We start from the raw sequence: 12641 nt of genomic DNA, 5'->3' as shown, positions 1-12641 counted from the left end.
CCCTGCCCAGCCCCACAGCCTGCTTGAACGCCACCCCCCGCTGCCTCGCCCGGCACCCCCTCAGTGCCTGCCGGTGTCACCCCCCGCCTCCCCGGGGCCTTCGGGCGCTGTCGGGGTCACGCGTGGTGAGAGGGTTCTGCTTTCTTTTAAACCAGCGCCGGAGCAATAAAGCTGCCATTGGCGTGCCCTCCTTGGCCAGGCTGCTCGGTGGTGCGTACAGCTCTGGGGTGAAGCCCGGGGTGAGCTGTGCAGCGAGCCACAGGCCACCCCGTTGCTCTGAGGGGTGACGGGCACAAAGGTGCTGGCCCACCCTGGCCACTGGGACGGGTCCCTAGGAGCCAGCTCGGCCCTGGTGCCAGCCCTGGCATCACAGCCATCCTAACAGCTCACGTGGGAAACCTCCATTCCAGCCAAGGACAGAGCGCGGTGCTCGGCGCTTGTGAGGGTAACGGCAGCAGAGAAGTCAAACCCTGCCTTGAGGCTGTGGCCATGCTCATCGCCACGGGATTCCCGGGAGAGAGGCTGCGCAGAAGTCCTATAGAGGCCAAAACGTGGACAAATAACAAACAACTGAGGGTCCTTGTGCAACGCCGCGCACGAAGGGGTGGGGAAGACTCAAGTCACCTGGCCCCCAGTTTATCCAACCTGTCTCACCGCGGCGTCCCAGTGTTTGTAGTGAATTAGCTCTGATTGCACTGACACCAAAGCTGAAGGGCTCTTTCCTCCCTAAATCCTCCTGGGAAGGGGAAAGGGTCCTTTGTGGCAGCTTGCCCTTAGGGACAGACTTCTGCAAAACCCCATGTGGATTTGCAGACTGGGCAGTGGCCGGGAAGGGCAGCTGCTCAGCAAAGAATGGGAATTGAAATGTATCCAGCAAGGAGCCACCGAGCCAAACAGAAGAAGTCTTTAGTACTAATAAACACTTTGTATTTACAAAGATTTTTTTTTTCCCTGACAGTAAATAGTTCTGATTAGTGTAAACAGCGTTAACACTTCTTGGATAAAATACACAAAACCATTCCTCAGTCAGGTTTCCTCTCCCTGGAAGGCACCTCACTGCTGCCTCCATCTAAGTAGGTAAATCATGAAGTCTTACCTGCAAAGGCTCGTGACTCCAGCCTAAAAAACAAGAAATAAAGGTCTCAGGTCTTCCTGAGAAAAGGGGGTTTGAATGCTTTTAGGTATTGCCTAAACTGAGCCTTTCTCAGCTGCAGTTCTGTAGAATTGGGGTCATTTTATGAGTGCCTCCAGTGCTCTGTTTAAAAAGGAGGAATGATCTATGCTCTCCCCAGAAAGGGGAAACTTGGTTCCTTGGCTCTGGGAAAAGATTTAGGGCTGCGAAGCCTGAACTGATGGATGTGCATTTTTCCAGGCCAGAGTTAGACCCCATGGCCCCAGAAGGGAGCGAGCCTTAAAATTCACTCCTCCTCTACAAGCTATGGTAATTTATTGCTAAGGAAAGGCTTAAAGCTCCTAAGAAGTGAAACAAAAAGAGGAGGGAGATCACAGCAAAGGCATTGCCAACTGCTGAGACCTCTGAAAACAGCAGCCGGGTGCAATTTCTCTGCGAAGAACAGTGGCGAAGCTCCCACGTGGTGGCAGGACCAAGCACCTGGACACAGGCTCCTGCCTCGTCTCCCCCCTGCTACACCGCCGTTTCGGGAATGGCAAGGTTCCTCTCATTCGCATAGCTGCTTTGTAGACCTGTGAGCTTCTCTCCTGGGCACCCCCAAGGAGCAGGAACCCCAGATCCTTGGCAAAGCATTTTTCTCCAGGAGCACAGGGCTGCCTCTCCTAGGGTGAGCTCACCAGGATCACCATGTTCCTGTTGGGACTTTCCAAAACGAGGGTTGACGGCCTCGAGACACCAAACCCCGCACTGTAGTCAACAGTTTGTTGAAGCCAAAATGTTGGAAATGAACTTGGCAAAGATTTTTCCCGGGGAAGTGTTTTCCTGGGGACTAAGCAAATGGCGGGTGTGGAGGGCCAAGCGTCTGCGAGGGGTCAGGGCTGAGAGCGGGGAGGGATGGGGCGGCCCCACCGCCTTCCTGCACCCAGCGCTGGCACACATGCTGGGTCCCCCGAGCGACACGCTGCTTTTTCTGCCCCAAAAAGTCTGGATTGGTTGTGCCCAAGATACACAGGGCGAGGCAAAGGCAGGACGGGAGAACGCTTGGTGCGCGGGCAGCTGGGCAGAGCCGGCGCGTTTGCCGTTTGGGCAGCGGAGAGCTCACATGGAAAAGCATCTCCCGCAAACCACGCAGGGCAAATTCCCTGGTTTTATCTACCACTGCTGGTTTCCTTCCTCCCCATCCCTCCCTCCCAGTCCTGCTGCCTCCTCGTTCTTCTCCAGTGCATCCTTATTCATTATTCCTCTCCAGCAGGACTCTCTGTACTGCCTAAGCCTTCAATTAGCTTCTGCCAATCTGTTTGAGAGCGGTTCAACTGTTGCAAAGAAATATTCAAATATACGAGGCTATCAGACTGTGACAAACCTATTTGTGAATGGCCATTGCTTTGGTTTGCACTTGTTTTAACCTCTGCTTTCAGACAGATGTTTAGTTTGAAACGAAATCCATGTGCAGTGGACTCTCTGCACACTCATACAAATACTCTAGAATCAATCATGTAGAAAATTGCACTTACACAAATAGACCCTTCTATACACATTTCAGAGTAAGCAATAAGCAGAAATAACAGCTGCTCCACCAAAAGGGAGGAATCGCAAGACATACCCTAAGCCAAAATGAAGAAATCTTCAGCAATAACAAACATCTATTATTTAAAAAGCTTTTCCTGTATAAACAAATCCAAAGGCTGAAATCACTGAATCATTAAGACGGTAAATATTTTTTACTTTGTTCTGTGAGCTGCACAGAAAGGCCAGAAGGAGAGCTTGTAACGAAAAACCATCTTTCCACCTCTCTAGTAATAGTTTCAGGAGACATGATCAACAGCAGAATTAAAAGGGGGGTTGTATTTGCCTGCCATATTAAATTCCTATGATCCTCATAATAGTATAACCAGTAATTTCCATAATAAAAAGTTATAGTGGCATTTGGTAAAACACACATCTCTGCAAAAAGCTGAATCTCCATTTCATTTTGATCCCTAGTTAATGGTGATTTCAGGTCGGGTTTTTTTTTTTTTTCCCCAGACTAGCCTCTGCTCTCATTTTCACAGACTCTGAGCAAAAGCACTGGAAATACCTCTGAGCGTGTTTGTTGTGCTTTTGTTTTAAACTCAGCAGAATTTATTCAGAAGAATAAATAGATGATCATTCCTTCATTTTACTCTCGGGGCGTTTGTGAAATGCCCGGTGGACGGATCACTGCCACGGCTGGAGGCGCAGCCCTGCGCAGGACCTGAGCGGATCTGGCACAAAAGGGGCTGAAACAAAGGAAAAATGATCCAGACAGATGGAATGAGAACATCGCAGAAAAATATTCCCTGGAGACAGCGGCACTGACAGCCAGCGGTTTGTGTCTGGCGTGGGTCGGGAGTTCGGCGGAGGGGTTGGTGAACTGGTGGGAAATGACCTTACCCACGAGCCTGTTAATATCTTGATATAAAATATACCCCATCTCATCCCACACTTCCACTTTGTTACCTGTTTGCACTATCAAAACTAATATCGAGGGAAAAGTTCCCTTCTGTGTCTTTTTAGGTCTTTTTTTGAACAACTTCTTCTCCCCAAATGCTCCCGCCCTCGCCTTTTGGGTCTTCTTTCCATGTCCCATGTGTTAACGACGTGGCAGATGCTCCTTCACGCCACGCTCTTCCTTTCGCACATCAGTCTTGTAAAGAGATCCCGATAAAGATCACATAATCCTCTTCGTTTCCCTTTGTAGACAGCTCGATTTGATGCGTCCAGAGCCTGCTGAAAAAGGAAGAGAACTAATCCCACTTGCCTCCGCCGCACACAGTGGGGAATTCATTGGATTTATGTTCCAGCTCCGCTCAAAACTGTGTCCAAAAGGCCCTCTGTATGTGTAAAGTGTTATTATAATGTACAGCAACATCTAGGTCAGCAATTGGGATAGCGGCAGGCAGCGTGAGCTGTCTTTGAAACCTCAGAAGCGCCGGTCTGGCCCTTTAGAGATGTGACATATGGTGGAAATTGAGAATAAAATAAAAATCAGGGTAGTATTGGGGGGAAGAAGAGTGGGGAAGAACAGAAAGAAGCAAAAATGAAACATGCTTTGGGTATCAAATTTAGCGTGAGGGACCAGAGCTTCGTTAGAGCCCGAGAAAGTGAAAGTGTCCTGCTTGCTGCCGCGGTGGCACAGCCAACTTATCCCGGTGAAAAGGCACGAAAACTCTGCCAGTTCCTCAGTCTACAGCATCCATACGGGGCCTTCACCCCGCACCACAGACAGTGTGAGTAGCCAGCAGTCCACAGACCACGCGCTTGCCTGGGAGGAGCCGCGATGCTCCGTGGCGAAGGCAGCACAAGCCCAATTCTGATGCATCCCCCAAAAAGCTGCTCGAAGGAAATTGGGTACGGTTACTGTTTGTTTTCTCTCTCCTTTCTGGCTAAGGGCAACGTTACTGCTGAATGTCTTGTTAGGTCTGGTCAAATTAATCTACTCTGAGCGATGCTAAACTGCCTCCCCACAAGCATTTAAACAGGTTAGCTGCCCCGAGTTAGCTCGTGAGCTTTAAATGGCACCCCATCGTCCTGTCCTTAGGGCCTCGGGGAGCGCTAGCCAAAAAGGCAATTATACCCAATATTCTGCTGCCTTTTAATATATCATTGTGATGGAAGAAATATGTGCTTTATCTTCTCTGCTATAAACAAAACAATTCTCTTACCTCATCGTATAAGCTTGTAATTATCTTCCCACATTAGATACTTTGAGATAAATCTTTTTAAGAACGCTTCTCCGTTGCTGATTCTCTCTCATACGCCGACAGGCGCACACACAAAATAAACCCATTGAAGCTCATGAGTAGTGCTATGGGGCCAAGCTGATATCCCCTCATCTGTTTTCTATTTTCCCCTCCTTCCCCCTGCCCCATATTGCAGTTATATGATACAGTAAAACTATAGAGCAGGAAGTCACAAGAAGTAGCAATTCAACTTTCAGAGAATAATTCAGTGTCACTTAGTCATATTGTCCATACACAAAAAAGAAAAAAGAGAGATAGAAAACACTCCCACAAGGCATTTCTAGCTCTCACATGTTCTCATTTTATCCCTTATCCTGCAATTTATCTTCTTGTTTTCAGCAAGCCAGCAATGAAGTAGAAAAACCCGAAGAAATCTTAGTCTGACATATCTTTCTGGGGAGTATTCATTTCCATGCATAGCTGCATAAGCCATGGAAAAGCCTGTGCCATCACTGGAGAGCAAACCACTTGACGAGCAGAGTCTACAGACCTTAAAATGGATAAAAGCAAGTTTTTTCTGGCCTGCTTCAACTGATTTAAAGGTCTGATAGACACCCAACATCAGCGCAGTAATCTGCTGAGGTTGGCTGTAGGCCATTTTGTAATGCAGGAAGAGAGCAAACGTTTGAGCATCCTGAGCCAAATTACAACAGACTGTTATTTTGGGATGCTAAGCTTTGAAATCTGAATTCATTTAGTTTATTATGATATATTGGAACTTCCTAAAAAAAAAAAAATATACTAATTAAGTTCAGTTAAATAGAACAGGCAGAAGAAATCATTCTCTTGCCAAAAAGATACACAAACTACATTATGTCAATAGGCCACCGCGTAACTGGAGGTGTGTAGCCAGAAGGATGCTTCTGTTAGCCTATGGACTTCAGATGAAATTCAGCTCACTGAAACCATGACAAAACTCTGACTTCAAGACCAGCTCAAAACGCCCCTCCGTAGCTCAGCACAATGATTTCTTCAGCAAGATTTAAGGAGCCATTTTCTTCTCCATCTTCTCTCTATCGTAACAATATGCTACACCCAACATGACAAGGTGGTCATTACCTACTGATCACAGGGCCTCTGCACAATCATCTCAATACATTTCACATGGTGGTAATGAAGCAAAGGAGAAGAGACATTAAAGCATGAAAGTGCAAGCATGTTGCCTACTGTACATTTTCCAACACACTATCCATATTTCTGAAGTAAACCTGAGGGTTTACACAAACCCTGTGGGCTCTCGCAGTTAGGAGCATATTAAAAATATTTAGAATCACAAAGCGCTGGGAAGTCAAGAAACTGTTTGGAGAACAGCAGAGTATTTCTCAAGGCTGTCACACCTTGTTTGATTCACACCCTCATCAGCAGGAAGATGCTGCATCTGAGAGAAGAAAGAAAAAGTGCCTTAAGCAATAACAATAATTTAAAAAATATCGGTAGCTCTTTCACATAGCATTTGCACATCATGGATATCCCAGTTCTGCAAAGTTATACAAGTGCTGGGTGGTTTTTTCTGGTTACTCCACTCTTCAGACAACAGCCTCCTCAAGCACCAAGGTGAGGCAGGTACGTAACAAAGCACGGGGCAGGAAACCAAGCAAGGAGTAATAAACTTTAGGAAAACTAGGTCCTAATAAAGAAAAGTCTCCCATTTTAATGAAGGGAGAACAATGACACTAGAGGGACTTCTCACAATACACCCAGTCGTGTCTTGCCACCACCAAGGAGGCACAGCCCTCTCCCACCGTGCATCGGACCAAGCGCTCGGAGCCAGCGACCACCCTCCTTCCGCGTGATCACAGCTCCCACATCCGAGCGGGCCCCTACAGCTGGGTGGGACACAGCTGAGCAACCTCCTCTCTTGCTTTCAGTAACAGCTCGGACAGACATCTACTGGGAGGGGAAAGCTAGCGCCAAGCCAGCCTTGGGACAGGGAGATGGTCTAGATGACCTGAGCTGTCAGTGTGGATTAGATCCACTTACACGCTCCCGGACCAGTTTCTGCTGGGTGAAGTTCGACATTACGGCTGACTTGCTCCAAAAAGGATGCTCCTCCCTCTCCCACGCGCCAGCTCTTCTTCTGCCTCCATCAGCCCAGCATGGCGGTCACAGGCAGCTCCTTTTTCCCCCAGCACGGTGGGACCCACTTTGCAGGTCCAGCTTCCTGCTGGATTCGTGGGCAGAACCGGCTCCCCAGCAGCAAGAGCGTTTCTGGAGGCAGCAGGCAGGATGGGCAGGAGCAGGCACCGGGAAGTGAATGACACCAGCAGTAGCAGGGACTCGTGCACGGGCTCTGCCTGCCCCAGCTTTCCCGCTCTGGCCACCTCCACAGCCATCCCCACGGGGCCGGACCGTGGTAGGTACAAGAGCCAAACATTCCCACTTGACACGCTCTCCTGCCCGGTATCACGTCAGCAGCAGCAAAAGACCTTCTCAGGCTTTCCTTCAGCTTTGAGACTCTGCACACTGAAGGTGATTATATACCTCATCGGCTCCTTCATGTCTGGATGTTACCTTTTCCTTCTGCTTCCTCGTGGCTAGGAAACTCAGACGGAGACACCCCATTCCCCACTGTCTGCTTTGGGGGGCTGCATGCCAAGCAGAGCTTCACCCAAGCCTGTGATTCTGGAACATTTCTGTCTGCATACATGCACACATACAAACACAAAAACCCTACGGACACATACTTCTCGATTAGGTATTGCAAGTTCACCATCGCTGCGAGGAATTATAGGGGACACATGGCTTAATTTAGTTGCAGTGGTTTTGTAGTTACAGCTGAGTAGATAACATGACAAGGCTAGTAATCGTTTCTAAGAGGGAATGATTTAGTAATATAATCTACAGCGCTTGTAAAGGCTCCTTGATAAAGGGCCAGGCAGAGCTGGAACAGTTTGGATCCATTTCCTCACCGCTGCTGAGAACGAATGTTGCAATATGTGTTAGGAGGGTTGAATGGAAAATAATTGCCTTCATTATGCAAGTTCAACGTACAGACATATGTTCCTGGATAAACCACTTCTGCAACTAGCCAGGTCCACGTAGCTTATTTTCCGTAAGATATAAGGGGCAGCATTTTCTACAGGTTTCAGTCAAGTATTTGAAACAGGCATGCGCTGTTTTATCCAGCAAAGCATATGCACATTTCTGACGTTCACATGCACGTAGGTTTATTGCTTTTTACAAGAGATGCAGGTGTGGGAATAGGTCTCGCAGAGGATGTCTGAACACGCACCAGGACTTGGGCATTTCCAAAGCAGAGAGACACTGGAGACGTGGATTTTTATAGGAGACATAGCACATTGTAAAGCAAGATATCTTGGGCCAAATCCCGTTCCTCTTGTTTAGGCAAACTGACTTCTTGATTTCAGTGGTGCTTCTCACTCAGGCAAGGTAAACAGAAAGGCAGCTTTGGGCATTTATGGGAAGCAGCAGAGAAGTGTTTTCTTTAGTATGATACAATAGGACTTTGTATTAGCATTAGCCCCAAGTGCCTGGAAATCTGGAATTCAAATGAAGCAAAACCTCACTACAAATAAAGATCTTCTTAAAACCAAAGTTGTTTCCACCACTACTTTTAAAAAGCAGAGTTGCCAGCTACTGAGAAAGTGCATAAGTGATGCTCTGGCCCAGGAGGATTCCAGTAGGATTAGTCTGGCAGTTGTAGCACAATCAAGACAGACTAATTTCTTCAGTATTAGTTTTTAATTCTTCTGAGTCTGCTTTTCACAATGGTTTGGCACCGTCCGCCCTCATCACGCTCCGACTCCGCAGCTGGCAAGCGGACACATTTACTTTCTTCTTTTATTATAATGGAGGGATGGGCTAATTTACACCAGGAGTCCGGTGTGCCTGCGAAGCTCCTCCGGAGCCCCAGGAGAAGTGGGAAGGCAACACTCCCTCGCTCCAGCTGCTACAGGAGAGACGTTTCGTCCATGAGCAGGAACAAATATTTATCAGACAGGCTTTCCAGTCATATGGTCCTAATCCTCGCAGCAATGTGAAACTCCCAGGATGAGGTCATGGTTGTTTAATCCCAAACTGTACTTTTTTCTAGAGGCCAGATCAGGTAGGTAGGAGATGGAGCGCTCTTATCCCTGCCTGGGGCTCACCGAGAGCAAACCACAGGGTTTGAGGGACAGAGTGGTGTGCAAATACACACCCACAAACCCGCACAGAGGCTTGCTCCAGAGCACAACGGGGCTGCCAGGGCACAACATTAAATTTCCAGCACCAACACTGGGTACCTGTTGCTCTGAGTTTTCAGGACTTGTCCTAATCCAGTTGTCAAACTCCCTGAAAGCTCCTTTAAACAAAAGACGTTCTGAAAAGTGAAAAAAAGAATTAAGATAAAATGTTTTCTTAAAGGTAATCAGAAGAGTCTCCCAGAGGACGACTGCTGAGAATACTTTTTGAGGTGGTTGAGTCATCTTTGCTTTGCTCATTAAGCCTTTCACTGGACTTTGGTGATTTACACTTTAAACCGAAAAAACAGGGAATTCCCTGGCCATTTTCCTCCAGGGACTGTTTGGATCAGGAATTATCCAAATTAGGAATTGTATCTGAATCCTGCTGAGGTCTGAGCTAACAGACTGGCTCATGACTCCCGGACAGACCCTTATTATTTTAGCCCAGATGGTACTAAAAAAAGACCATCTCAAAAACACGAGACATCCAACGGCATGTTTTAGGACTGCAAGTTAAGCACGCAGACCAGCTATATTCTTTCCTTTTTCTCCTTACATAGAGAGGCGTGCCATGCATATGATAATATTCCAAATATTTTGTGATATTAAGTGAAACAACTCAAAATATGTCGCTCATCAGTACACAATGTATAGCAGCACTGTGTCTAGGGACGAGGTTATCGTGAGCAGGACTGAACCAAGGGAAAGAGCACAACCAATGTATTGTGTGTTGCGTTTTCAGCTGGAAGGTTCCCAAACCTTGGAGGAGAAGAAATTTGGGTCACTCCCAGAAGAACCTGACAGCCAAGTAATCAAGGAGGTTGGAAAGTCAGGTCATGTCTCTTATTTTGAACTAGCCTTTGGCTCTGCAATTTCATGTAAGATTGAGTGATTTCCGAGCATGACTAACCTGGAGCGGCCCATTTACCTGCGGCCAAGCGCTTCCCGAAAGGGGAGCTCGGGTCTCCCACAGCCCAGCTGAGCTCCAACCACCAAGCACCAGATTTGGCTTTGGGAAATCTCTCTCTTTCTCTGCACTGTTTTTTTCCAGAGATCTTGGGGTTTATGTCACACCAAAAGAAAAACAACAGTTAAAACCTCCGGGTTTCCGTGTCTCTCCCCCACATCTGCGGCAGGCCTCCCACATTCATCTCTGGTCAGCGATGGGGTCTACTTGGGTCATGCCATTGAGCAGATGCAGAAGGTTGCTGGGCCAAAGGCAGGGTCACAGGTTGAACCCCAAGCGTACTCACAAAATCTGGATGAGAGTTGGTACCAGGTGGTGGTTTGGGGTTTAGTTAAAGCTCTGCTCACCACCTCCCTAGGACGAGCATCACTGAGCCCCACAGTCGCAGTCCAAGCGGGGGAGGTGGCTGGGCAGCCAGCATGGGGGAGGGCTGCTGAGCCCCCCGCCACACTGCGGAAACCCAGACCCTGCAGGGCTGAGCACATTTTGCTTTCAGCACGTTGTAGGCACCTCTGATAAATAACAGGAGAAGGGAAGAGCAAGAGAAAGCAGTTGATGCTGCAGAGCTGTGTTGTTTACCCTCTTTCCTGAGCAGGTCCTTTATTTGTTTCGCATGTGGCAAGAATCAGCCCTTGGATCTTCAGTTTTCTTTTCTCCTTCTACCTCATTCCCTTTGAATCCATCAGCCAGGGAGATTAGCGGTGTCACAGGAACCAGACCTTTCTGCTAAATCCCTTCCAGATGTCCAGAGCCACAAACATGTCAGTCATTGACAAGAGCCTAATGACAAGTTGCTCCCTGTTCGTTAGCGATGGCTACTGTTTCCTGGCAGAAAAGCTTTTTCTCCCTGCCCCAGAAAGCTCGGAAAGCAGTTTTTGCAGGGAGGGTTTCTTCTTCCTGCCCCAGGAACCGGGCTGCAATCTGATGGCTCATGAGGAGCTCCCTGGCCCGACTGCCGTCAAGAGCCGCTCTCAGCTCCCCCAGTGCTACCACTGCAAAACCAGGCACAAGGCCCTGCATCGTGGAGGCATTTTAGGATCTGCAGAGAAGAAACAAGTGCCAGACCTGGATGCTGCTGCTGGTGGGATTTGGCAAGCCCGAGACTGTAAGGTTCTCCAAAAGCTTGGTGGCATTAGGCAATGCTTTTTTTTTGTGTTGGCATTGCCAGCCCCAAGGAGCCAGGTATGAACTCAAGCAGACACCGAGGTCAGGATGGCTTTGGAAAAGCCGGGCATGTAGGAGGGCTTTCTGGGAGCAGTTCAGGATAGAAGAGACGGAAATTGTCTGGCACCTTTCTTTTCCTAAGCAAGGAGAGCCATGCGGTGATGTTCCTGTCTTGGAGTTGTGTGTCGAGGGGCTCTCTCAAGCCCACGATGCAACAGGATTTTGGCTCCAAGCCTGGAAGCCAGGTCTTCCTTTCTGCTCGCCCAAAGACAAGTCGTGGTTTTCTCAACTTGTTCCAATACTCACATTAAATTTCACACCCTTCTTCAAGTGCATTTTGATCAGTCTGTGATTGCTACGTTGGATTTGTCTTATACCCCCAGCTCCTCACAAGCTCAGGAGGTACTTTTCCAGGCTAAAAGGATCCTCAGAAAAATCAATACTATCCATTGTGGAGATTCCTGATGTTTGTATTTTCCCCTCCTTCCATCTCAGTTGATGCCTAGAATTAAAAAAGTGCAGCCTGCCAGGAAAGGCTGTTTCTTCCATGGAAAGTGCCAGTCTCCTTGCTGGGATGGGCAGGCGGCATGGACTGATGCAACATCCTTTGCCGTGCTCCCAACCACACCACCGCAAGTAAATGATATTCAGCAGCTCGTCCCACCTTGGCACAGAGGCTGCAGTGAGATGCCAAGCCAAAACTTGTGCTGAAGTCTCTGAGAACTGCTCTTTTAATGTAGCTGCTTATTAACGTGACCCTGGTTGGGGAGATTTCTTCCTTTTTCCTTTAAATTACGAAAACCATTTCAAAACTTGATCCCCATGAAGGTTGGCATTGTGTCAGCTTTAAGAAGCTGAAAATAGCGATGGGTTCTTTGCAGTGAGCAAAAAAACCCACTTGGAGTCTGTCATTTGGATTTATGAATGTAAAGTCTGCTCTTTTGACATAATCTTCTTGATTTAAGCTTGTGGTTTCCACACACAGTTTCCATTAAAATTAATGTAAGTCATCTGGGCAAATCTCTCCCAGGTTGACAGGACAAAAGGTTTGAATCCTGGAGCTTTATTCCTCATTTATGGGTTCAATGCTGACCTGTGCAGGAGCCAGCCCACAGCCTGGGTTGGAGTCTCCCGTCCCCATTTAGCAGGACCCTCAGTGATCGGGTACGAGGTGCCTGATCTGGACACCCAGAGCATCAGGGAAGGTTAACAAATGCCTCTGGAAACTGTGCTCCTGAGTGCAGCCTCAGAATAAACACCAGATATTTGCTAGATAAACCAGAAAGTCAGACCTTGCTCACCTCTTTATGCTGTAGAGCTGTTGTGGGTTGAAATGTTCTGCCTGATGTGAAACCAGCTTCAGCACTGCTCCTGCAGCAATGTACTATAAATGGGTGAAGGAGAAAATAGAGCAACTCAGAAAAAATCCCAAA

Source organism: Pelecanus crispus, chromosome 8 (genome assembly GCF_030463565.1).
Source record: "Pelecanus crispus isolate bPelCri1 chromosome 8, bPelCri1.pri, whole genome shotgun sequence".
NCBI classification, from domain to species: Eukaryota; Metazoa; Chordata; class Aves; order Pelecaniformes; family Pelecanidae; genus Pelecanus; species Pelecanus crispus.
Note: the sequence above shows the minus strand (reverse complement) of the source record.